Genomic DNA, 12,439 nt, shown 5'->3' with positions numbered 1-12,439 from the left:
TTCCCTCATGAATCACTTAACCGTGTTACATCACTTATTCATATTCGAATCTTATTCCAACTTATCACTCGATATTTCAATTCCAACAATCACTTGATGACCATCATTCTCAAACTTCATTGACACATCCTAGAAATTATCATTTCCAACCGTCAAATTCCTTTTCTCTCATTGAGTCGAATCCAATACGACTACTCTGTTCCCAAGTAATCTCTCAACCAATATTTGCATTCCTTAACGCAAACATTTTCCAATACCACTTCTCCTTAATCCCTTAGCAATTCGCCACTTCAAAATTAGGCTACCGCCCAAAATTAGTTCTCCGAACAATCATAACCTCTATCTCGTTGATTCCAAACGACATCTTCAATTTGCCCATAATCCATCTATCGATGTTCCTCATCATCTTGCATTGCAACAAGCATAATCTTCTCCGTTTATTCACCCATCGGTTTCTTATTCGCCAAATCACTACCGTCCCATCATCCATGATGAAACAATTTAAAATCCTTTACTTCACTGTCACCGATTGTGACCATACCTCATCAACATCCACGATGCATCTAACAACACTAGTCTCCACCGACTCTTCCATTCCATGAATCCAAATTCCTTAGCAAATACTTACTCACTCTTATCTTTTGGGCACTACAAAATGCACTCCGACACTTACTTTAGGCATCGTCTTCAACTCCTCACTATATGTGATAAAACACAACATCTACTTACATGTGCGATAATCCTTTTCGCAAATTCTCACCTAACACAAGTCACTTCCAACATGACCTCATACTACTCATTCTCAACACGTTCTCCAACGGCTAACTTCCTTATTCTTCATCATTCAAAAATGATACCTCTCTTTTAGCTTCATCTTCACTTCTAGGATCTCATTCAACTTCGACACAAATTGCCCTGTCATTATCCAAATCCAATCACTTTTTCTTCGACAAGCCTCTCGCAAAATCCTTCGAATCGTTATCCTACTTCCAATGATTCAACAAGCATACCAATCCTATTATGATATTTCGCAATTCCATTCTCATCTACTTTAAAACCTACTTCCCTTCATCGATTAATGAACACCAACGGTTCACTAATCTTCACATCTCTTATGAAAATTACTTCACACACTAGACTTAGAACTCCAAATTGTTCAACCAATTCAACCTACTACCAAATGCACGACTCACGTAAAACTTCTTACTCAAGAATCCGCTACAACATCCGATCAACTTGGATGACAACTTACTTCAAAATCATCACCTCTCCAAGAACCTTAATCACTCCCTCTTCCTCACATTCGACTCATTTCGATCAAATAGGTACTTCAACTTTGGTCCACAAAACACGCCTCCATACTTTTAGTGCAACACACGATCTCCAATCATTCCGAATACTCTTCATCTCACTTAACCAATCTCACTAACGCCCCACGGCAAAACACTTGGTCTGACAACTTCCCTTCTAGTAGTTTCTCACAACTTGTTGCGCCCATTCATTCCACTTCGAACAACGTCGCCAATTCCTGAATATTCCGTTTCAAGAACATCTCTACTCATCTCATCTTCTCACGTTCGAAACATCTCGGAGGGATATAACCTTCTCCCCCACTTATCTCAAACTCACTCGTACTCTTCCACTAGAACTTCCGGTGCTCACACCTAATGGCTCTATCGTCTCTAAACATATTCTCCCTAAGAAGAAACTAGTATCGACATCGTTTACACGCATGTCGCATACAAGGGACAAAACCTAACCCACGATACCTAAACACTAACACAAATTCATGCAAGCATTCAAGTAACCTATACTTCCCTCACTTCTCAAAGTTAGGAAATCAAAACAACACAAGAAAAATGAACATTGCATAGCAACAATTCATATTCACATTTATCCTAGCCCTAGTAAACACAAGAAGGCAAGAATCTCACATCCAATTAACTTAGGACAAGACATCAACAAAATAAAATTTCTTGTCTGGCTCCCTCGCTTAGCAAAAGCTAGCGAGCTCCCGGCGAGACAAGTCACAAACATTCACAGGACTTAGCAAGACTTAGCGAGACTCAGCGAGGTTCATTCTTCGCCTAGCGAGCACATCCAAAAATCTGGGTGCTCTGCTACGGTTTTGAACTTACGCTCACTAAACTCTCGTTTTCTCGACTCACTAATCCACAAAATCCAAAACATCAAGCATATAACATCATTATAGACTCGAAAGTACAATTAGAATCATGCATCAACAATCACAACATAGAATTTATGAGATCTTCATGTTTTTACTCATAAACGCATAGCAATTCAAATGCCTAGTAATCATCTAGCACATGTCATAAACAAACATATAACAAACACATACCAGGACACATTAATATCCTACTCTTCTCACCATTTTGAAAATTTAATTTTCACTTACCCAAAAGAAAATAACTCTATATTTTCACCAAAATCTTCAAGAAATAATATTAGTTTTTAAAATTATTTCAAATCATTACCACATGCAGTTTTATATCATGTCGGATCGTCACATGCAGTTTTACATCATGCCGGATCATCAACAATTAGCAAATAAGCATCAATCAACCAAGTTTAAACTACACAAAGGTTAAACTCTAAGCATATACAACTATTATAAACATAGAAGTATAGCACTCACACCACTACTCAACAAAAGAATGGATCGATTAATCCAATTCACACCACTCATAGTTCCTAAATGAACAGCATAAGTGATTCCACAAAACAAACACAACAAAATTGTTAGACAAACACGACTGACACACAACACTCACTTGGTCTGACTGCACAGACCTGCTCTGATCGACACATAACCCACACAGTCCGAAGACAACGGGGCTCTGATACCAATTGTAACACCCAAACCCATTATTTATATATTTCTACCTTTAGTAAAATCTTTTTCAAAATACGCAACGGAAAATCACATTTAATTTATTGAATATCGGTTCGAGTATTACACTCCTCTATCAAAATAATACTAATGTAATTAATTAGTAAAAATAGTGTTTATACAAATCTTTGAATCAAATAATGTATTTATTGATTATACAAAACAACCTAGACAGTAGACTTTATATACAATATAAAACCCTTTCCCGTGTCACAATCAGAGCAGAGCTTCACCGACGACTCGACATCGAATACCACAAAACCTGTAAATCTGGACCCCCAACGATCCAGCACATAACACATAAAAGAGAGTTAGACAACATACTCAAAATATAAGTGTAAGTAAATGGTACTTAGACACTTCTTCATAAAAACATGCATAATCATACATTATACATATACCTCACCATCATTCATGCATATTCATATATCATGCATATACTTCATTTATCACATAATCAATCATTCACAAAATACACCAAACATATAGTTTCACGTCGTCTCGGACAATACCAAAACATTAACAAATACATTGTTCAGATTATGGTCATGACGGACCCTGCGTTGTTCATTTTATAGTCATGACGGACTCTGCTCCTCACATACGGATTAACAATCAACATTTACCAAGTATGTGTCAAACATCATTTATCATAAAATGCACACAAAATCCCTAATGCAATCTAATGCTTCACATTCATGTTATGTCCTCTAGACACCTCTAATGCATGTGGTACCATCGTCTTTATCAGAGTATCTCACCTCCGATATCCTTCTTTATCAAACAAATATAGTTCGATATCCTTCTTTATTGGACAAGCCAATATCCCTAAATATTCATGATGCATGCACTCAAAACTCATGAATATATTCATCAACAATTATGGCATATAGCCCATCAACAATAACGTGGAACACTATCCAACGTTCGTCTTTATTAAGATAATCAATACCTTAATATCCGTCTTTATCGAATATCATAATTCGATATACTTCTTTATTAGAATAACATACTCTAATATCCTTCTTTATTAAGTTGATTAACACCTTAATATACTTCTTTGACATTTAAACAAACATCATCAACACAATCAACAACAATTATATTTCACACATAAAATCAACAACTATCATCACAATACAATTAATCATGGTTATAAACACCTAATTGCATGTTAGGATACCTTAAATCCATGTTACAAGTGCCTAATTGCACTTAAAACAATTATCAAAAGTTGCTGTCACAGAGGCCTTCGCTAAGCGAAGGCTTAGCGAGACATGGCGAACCTCACCAGCAAGTCACCTGCTCATAGCGAGCTTTGGCGAGCTTCAGCGAACTATTCGCTGAGCGAAGGCTCAGCGAGACATGGCGAACCTCACCAGCAAGTCCCCTGCTCATGGCGAGCTGTGGCGAGCTGTTCGCCACACGTTCGCTGAGCGAACCCCTCCTGTCAGGACAGTTCAAAACATTGCGATTTCTACACCAAATCACCCAAAAATCCCATTTTTCATGTTATAAATCCCAAAAGAGTTTGTATTCACACATAACAAACATAGATAAACACAAAAGGACAGTCCATTTCTCAGATCTACCTCTTAAACATCGAAAAAGTAAGGATTGACACTTTTTCATCAAAACTCTCAAGAACACAAAGTTCTTGAGTTTAATCTGTTATAAAACTCGTTTTTATCTATTATTTTCGTTCATTAATCATGTTAAAAGCATGTTAAACATATTAAGAACCTTAGGAACGAATTCCATCAAGAAAATCCGATCTAAGCTAAAACGAAAATGGGGTGGAGGAAGTTCGGGTGAGGAGAAATCGACATTCTCCCCTTCCTCGGGTCACCCACGAATATGAAATCTACTCTCTTACCTGGATTCGAAGAAAACACGACGAAGCTCTCGAATCCCTAGCTCTCCCTTTGCCCTAGCTCCTCAAGCTCTCTCTTCTCCTCTCTTCAAGAACACAAAGAACATGAGAAATGAATTCTCTTCCTCACTATGCCCTTATGGGCGCCCCCTCACACTCACAAGGCCCATTGGGCCTCAAGCCCAATTGGCTTGGCCCAATAACGCGTTAACTCACTCTACTCGCTTAATAACTAAAGTACTCGATAAATAACCCTAGTTATTAACTTAATTAAAATGCCACGTTAAATAAAATATTTTAACACATAAAAATAATAACATGAAAATTGGGTCGTTACAGGCCCTCCACTGCTCGAAGCGTGTGTATTAACATCAAATTGAGTATTAATATTTAACGGCTCTTGTTCACCATGATGTCTCCACACATAATAATCAAGGTTGTCAGAACCGGACCGGACCGGCCGGTCGGACCGGTCGGGCCGTGAACCGGACTTAGATGCAGTTCGGTTTCGACTGAAAAACAGACAGGAAATGAACCGATAAAAAACCGTTCGAACCGGAACAAACCAGTGAACCGGCCGGGCGGTTTAGCGGTTCTGCAATTTTATTTTATTTTCACACTTTTCCACTTAATCTCTGCATTCATGGTTGAAAAGGAAGAAGAAGAAGAAGAAAGTACATTACAAACCAAGATTGAAGGTATTTTACCATGGAACCTTAAGCCATCAAGTTATGGAAGAAAATAAATATTTTAGAGAAATATATAAAAAAGAAGAAGAAGAAAACAACAAAATAATGATATTTGCAAAAGTTAGAACCAAAAGAAGTAGATGAAGATGAGCAATGGTTATTGGAATTGTGAAATTAAGAAACAAAGCTGGCGGCACACCTTGCACCAATCTTCAATTATATAATTAGGGTTACAACTTACAATTGGGTTTGGACAAATATAGATAAAACTATTTTTTTTTATTAGCCCAAGTAACATTACAAGCCCAATTAAAAACAAACATTACAATCTCCTATGTTTTATTTTTACTTTTACGGAAGGTAGTTTTATATATATGACATAATTAAACCTAATTTTTTTTTATAAGAGTTAAACACTATTTAATATAACAATTAAAAATATAAAATAGTAAATTACATTAGGTTCTATGTTCAAATTTTATTAGCTCTAATGTAACAAAAAAATAGTATAATTTTTTATTTAATATTATTTTATATATTATTTAAAATATATAAATATTTATTTAATTAAAAACGGTCCGACCCGGTTCAACCTCAGTCTGACCAATTGAACCTTGAACCGTTAAGTATGCCGGTTTAATGGCCGGTCCGGTTCTGACAACCTTGATAATAATCATTCATAAACCCAACCCTCTCTAAATGATTTATGACTTCTTCTTGACTCAGAATCGACCCACACAAACATTTAAGACACAGACATCTTATATCACTCCCTCGCTTTTAACAATATCTTGCGACATCGCGTAAGTAACAAATTCTTCAACTCCATCCATAAAACGGCTTTAACCGACCGTTTACCCGGAATTTTTCTATCATACATCCAACTTCGAAGAGAAATATATTGATCCATCTACTGCATCATTGACATTAAATCAAATTAGTCTGCAGAAATTATAATATACTTATATTTTTACCAACTATATTTTTTTTTCCAAAAATGATAATTTTTTTTAGTCCGCATAGTATGTAGTTACTTATTATATTTTTTTTATTAACAAACATTTTTATAGCACATTTATTTTATCAACTGCTAACATTTTTATTACTAATGATAACTAGTACTTCTACCCGTGCGATGCACGGGCAAATTATATAGAGATTGTATTTTATTTGAAATATATGTAAAAAAATCACATAAATTAGAAATTTATTAATTTGAAAATACATTTCATTTTTAAAATAGTTTAGAATTAATAGTTTTTTTTTTTCGACAAAAGAATTAATACTTTTTATCAATGTTTTTAAAACCGGACCGGCCGGTTCGACCGGTTCACCCGTGAACCGGGCACCTCAACGGTCCGGATGACTAGCCAAAACCGCTAGTCAGTGGAACCGATAAAAAACCGGTGTGAACCGGTATGAACCGGTGAGAACCGGCATGAACCGGTGAGAACCGGCAAAACCGGTGAACCGGGAACCCGGCAAAACCGGCCGGTTTTTAACTCCCTTAAAAAAAAACGAATTTTTTTTAAAAAAAATCCATTTTTATTTTTCTTTTTGCTGAAATTGAACACGCGTGAAAACACTGAAACATCATCTTTGTCCTTTCAAAGAAAGACCTTTCTTTGTTTCATTTTCTATTTTCCACTAAAATTCCAATATTTATTATTTTTTTCTATTTTCAGATTTATTGATTTGAAATCTTTAATTCCCTTTTCACTCTCTCATAAGATCCAAGAATCTCAAAAGTATTTGATGGAAGTGAAAGAATAAATGAAATTGGAAGATGTTTTTGAATGAAATTGAAAGAAGTTTTTGATAGAAGTGAAGATGAAGAAACCATTTATTTGTGTTGTTGTTTTTTAATTCATGTTAATGGTTAGAGAGAGAAGAGGGAGAGGAAGAAGAAGAGATGAATTTGAGAAGAGATAGATAGTGGTGGCTGTGTTTTCAATGTATTTTCATTCTTTTGGCATATGTATGTGAGTTTGCAACTTTCTTTTATATCTAGGGTTAGTGTAATGGGTTTGGGCCATGTCTTCTTGAAATGTGGGTTAGTGAAATAGACATTTGTATTTTTTATTTTTTTTACTATTGAAATTTGAGTTTGATGTTGAAATATATATTTTATATTTTATTATATATTTATTTATTTATTATCCGGTTCAAACGTTTCTAAAACGGTCGAACCGATTGAACCATGAACCGGAGGCCACAACGGTTCGACATCCGGTCCGGTTTTTAAAACATTGGTTTTTATCTTACATTAAAATGAAGATTAAATTATATGTAAGAATAATATTTGGCGAAGTGTTTAAATAGTATGTTAGAGGTCGTAGGTTCGATCCTCAACTTCGTTCTAAAAAAAAAAAGTTATCAAAGGTTGTAACTAACAATAATCAGTTGGAATTGTGAAGATCATAATCATATAGTTTATGGAAAAAATTGAAAACATGTTCTCTTAAATGATTAGTTTTGAAGAAAACTTATTAAATACTTGACTTCAGTCAAATAATTTATTTGTTGACATTTGTGCTAGGGCATATTTATTAATTAAATGATACTACTTTCGTCTCTAAATATAAGAATCTCTTCAAATTTTTCTTTGTACCTTTTCTAAAGATCCCATTCAAAGTTCATAGGTTGCTAAATATAAGACCTTAATCAACTTTCTTAATCTTCCTAATTTTTTCAATGAGGCCTTATATTTAGAGACAAAAGTGATAATATAGTTAAAAAAAATATAAAGTTCATAGGTTCACATGGTTGATAGATTGCAGTACATTGTTGAGCCAATTAATTGTATCCTGGATTCCATGCATTCGATTTTTTGGTGCAGTCATGCAGTTACGCTATTTATAGTTGTCCGATCAAGATTGAAAGGTCATGATTTAAGGACTGTATTTAATGATTGCGTTTGTTTAAACCGTTCGATCATGATCGGACGGCTATAAAATGACTTCATTTGTTTAAACCGTCCGATTGTGATTGGACAGCTATAAAATAAGTGCATCGAAAATTGAACTGTACATAATCCATTTCCCCATTAATTAGATACTCAAAGTTCGAATCATAAAAGTATTAAGACTTTTAAGCAAGTGGTCATGAATTCAATTACTGACTCATACGTATGAAATCAAATCGGTTGAAAAAATTAAAGATAAACCACTTATATAGTCAATACAAAAGTAAATGGACCGACAAAGAAACATCCAACTCAATAATAGATCCAACTAAGTTTTAAAATGGACATCAACATCGTTTCAAGCAAATTATCAAACTACTAAATTAGAAGCAATCCCATTAACACCACTTCTAGAGATACATAACTGCCACAAAATTTGATTACAAATTTAATCCTATTGTAATGGAAGCAAGTCTAGAAATTCATATGAAAATAGTACAATAAAATTAGTTGAAAATAAAGGTAACACACTTAAATATTGTATGAGCAATTTCAATTTTGATCACTTAGGTACCTAAGAGTTATTTTATGGATCCATTGAGCCGCATCATTTTTAAGGGGTTTGGATCTCCCCAAATAGCACTTCCAATAGGTATGTACATATAGGCAGAGAAATATCATTTAAAGATAAAAATAAATAAATTAAAATAGCCTTCATCATAGTTGAATTGTTGAAAGATAGTAAGTGTTAATTTGGATTAACATTTGGACTTTAAAGCAACTTCAACCGGCTATTCAGATCGGATGGTTGAGAGTTGTAGTTATAGCTGAAAATTCAACTTCGTTAAACTGTGACAATATTTTAAAACCTGGAAAGTATTAATCTTGTAGTCCCGATTACAAATATGAAATTTCTCACAAAGATTGGGGTGCTCAAAAAAGAAACTTTGCGTAAAAAAAAAGAACTTTTGAATTAGAATGCTAGGACAAAACGTGTTACATGTGTTTAGTGGGAGAAAAATCGATGCTTTAAAGTGCAACATGCGTTTAATTGGAAACAAAAGAAAAAAGCAACTACCAAATGTATTAGATTTACTCTGTTATACATATCAGGTTGATGACATACCAAAGTAACAAAAGGAGGAAGAAACAAGTTGGACTTCAACCCAATACCCAAAAATTTAAAGTGAAGAGTCTCAAAAAAATTACGTCCAAATCTGCAATAAGGAGAATGCACAAATCACTTGATGAAGGAGGACATGAATCGACCCAACTTTACACACCACCATAGTTGCTATACCGTTTAAAGCTCACACAACTCAACCTGCCAAATATCAGAATCACATAGTTAAAATTATTTTTTCAATAATGGCAGTTTGCAAATGGGAAGTAGAATCTCAAAATCAAAATGTATACTTTATTCAAGAAAAAATAAGATCCAAAAGACTAATTAGAAAGGAAAAAACAGAAGAGAAAAATCAAGGGGATGAAGAACAAACTCCAACTGCAATGATTAAAAACATATAGTATGAGGAAGAGAAAAATTGTGGGAGACAAACTAAAAGAAACAGAGCAGACATGGGAATTGGGTAATGAGTAGTGTGATGGCGAAAAAATTGAATGAATCTGAAGGGTTTATAGGTTTGAATTTGTTGGAATTGAAAAAAGGAATGAGAATATCGAATAGGTATAATGTGTGTAGGAATAATTAAGAAGAAAGATTTTTATGGAATTTGGAAAAAAAGGAAAAAAGAAAACTGAAAGGATAGAGGTATTGGAAGTAGTGTATTATTACTTTGGGCGGCTGTTGGATTAGTGAAAATTAAGCATGCAATTTTTTTATTTTTTTTTATCAGAAGAAATAAGAGGAAGTTTTTTTGTGAGGTGCTAGCTGAACACGTTAATTTGGTGTGTCAATATACAATTCATGGTAAATTAATTCTACTCACCAATATAATTAATACTCAACTGTAAATTTAATTGTCTCACCAATTTACTAGTGTGCAGAACGGTCAGCCTTGCAAGCTGTCAGCTTGTCAAAGCAGTAAAAACGTTTAGCGACGAAATATTCCTAGGAAAGCATTTTGCCTTCATCAAAACTGTTTTCCTACGAAACGTTCCTAGGAAAATGATTATGGAAAAGCGCGCTATTCTGACAAGTGGTTTCCTACGAAACTTTCCTCGGAAATGCTTGGCTTTACGGGATGAATCAATTTTCCTCAGAAACTTTTATAGGAAATTCACATAATTCTTGTAGTGTAAGCGTCGCAACGTTAAAAATTGATATTTAACTCATCCCATGTTAAAAAATAATTAAAAATTTGCAAGATAGATTTCTATATATTTAATAAATATGACTATGAAAAAATTCAAAATTTTGATAGGAGAGATTCTTATAACAATATAAATATGAATACAAAAACTCTTTCAGAAATATAAAGAGTGCACATGAGTTGACTTAAAAGCAAGAATCAAATATTATGACAAAAAATATTTAAAGGACTAAAATATGCTAAAAAGAATATAGACACTAAAAATAAAATTTAAAATATTTATAGAGATGAAAAATTTCTTTAACTCTTTTATAAATATATTTTTTACCTGTGCTTGGCTCGGGTCCGGATCCTAGTATATAGTAAGTTCCAACTATTCATTTTAAATTACATCTTAAAGAATTAGTATAAAACAATTTCAAACATTAATTTTAGATTGATTGTCCTGATTTAAAACTGCGTAAAAATTGTGTGAAATTTTATTGTAGAAAAGCCACTTGTCATATAGTAAATCTTCGGTCATCAATTCCACAAAAGTGGAGAAACTCCGGTCAAATTCACACATACAAGTGGGAAAAAATATATGTTCTTAATTAATCTCTAAATAAAACAAAAGTTTCTATCACATAGTACTCCCTCCGTCCCAAAAAGAATGACCCATTTTGAATATATGCACTATTCATATATATTGTTTTGACCATATTTTTCTACTAATAAATAAAAATAAATATTAACATATAAGATGTTGTTAGATTCGTCTCGATGAGTATTTTCAAAATATCAATTTTTTATAATTTTTACTATTATACAATTAAAGATATTAGTCGCCAAAGTTATGCATTGGCATGCGTGTTTCGGTCAACTGGGTCATTCTTTTTGGGACAGAGGGAGTACTTATTTCTTTCATATGGATGGACATCCTTGTTATGATCAAAGTCAGAAAAACATGTGAAGTGAGTAGTGACGACGTGTTATATATTTTCTTCCATTATTAATTGCTTTATGTTTTTATTGCTACACTTGCATCGTGTCATTAAATATATTTTTGGTTTTAAATTGGTCCCTTAAAGAAAAAAGGTCTGAATAGGTCAATTAAAGAAAAAAAAAGGTCCGAATAGGTCACTTAAAGACATCTTCGTTAATCAGTTCGGTCCTAAAAAAAGGTCTGAATAGGACCAAACTGATTAACGGAGATGTCTTTAAGGGACCTATTCGGACCTTTTTTTCTTTAAGGGACCTATTCAGACATTTTTTTTCTTTAAGGGACCAATGTGAAACCAAAAATATCTTTAAGGGACCATTTTACTAATTAAGCCTAGTTATTAACATCCATCAAAGAAGATAATTTAATAATTATGAATGTCACTGGTAAATTCGTATAACCAATGGCGATATTAGGGATAGATTGATGTGAGCCACGACCCATTCCACCATAAAAACTCACAAATTTGACCAATCGTAAAGCTATTATTGAAAACACATGACTAATCTAAGTTTCATATTTTTTTTCATCAACAGTTTAATTCGATTTGGAGATCAATTCCGGCATCAAGTGCTTCCAAACCCTCCCGAATTTTATATTATCTTTTAAATTCATTAGAGTTAAAAAATTTCACCACGGTCAATACTTTGTTCAGATTTTTTTTATGGCACCCACTGAAATACATTTTATATATAGTTAATTATAATTTCACAAAATTTTATACAAAAAATAATTGTATTGTATTTAGAGACAGATCCAGGAATCTATAAAACGGGGGCCGGAATAATTAAATTATAAATATTAAA

This window comes from Trifolium pratense, linkage group LG7 (genome assembly GCF_020283565.1).
Source record: "Trifolium pratense cultivar HEN17-A07 linkage group LG7, ARS_RC_1.1, whole genome shotgun sequence".
Taxonomy (NCBI): domain Eukaryota; kingdom Viridiplantae; phylum Streptophyta; class Magnoliopsida; order Fabales; family Fabaceae; genus Trifolium; species Trifolium pratense.
This window is presented reverse-complemented; position numbering follows the sequence as displayed.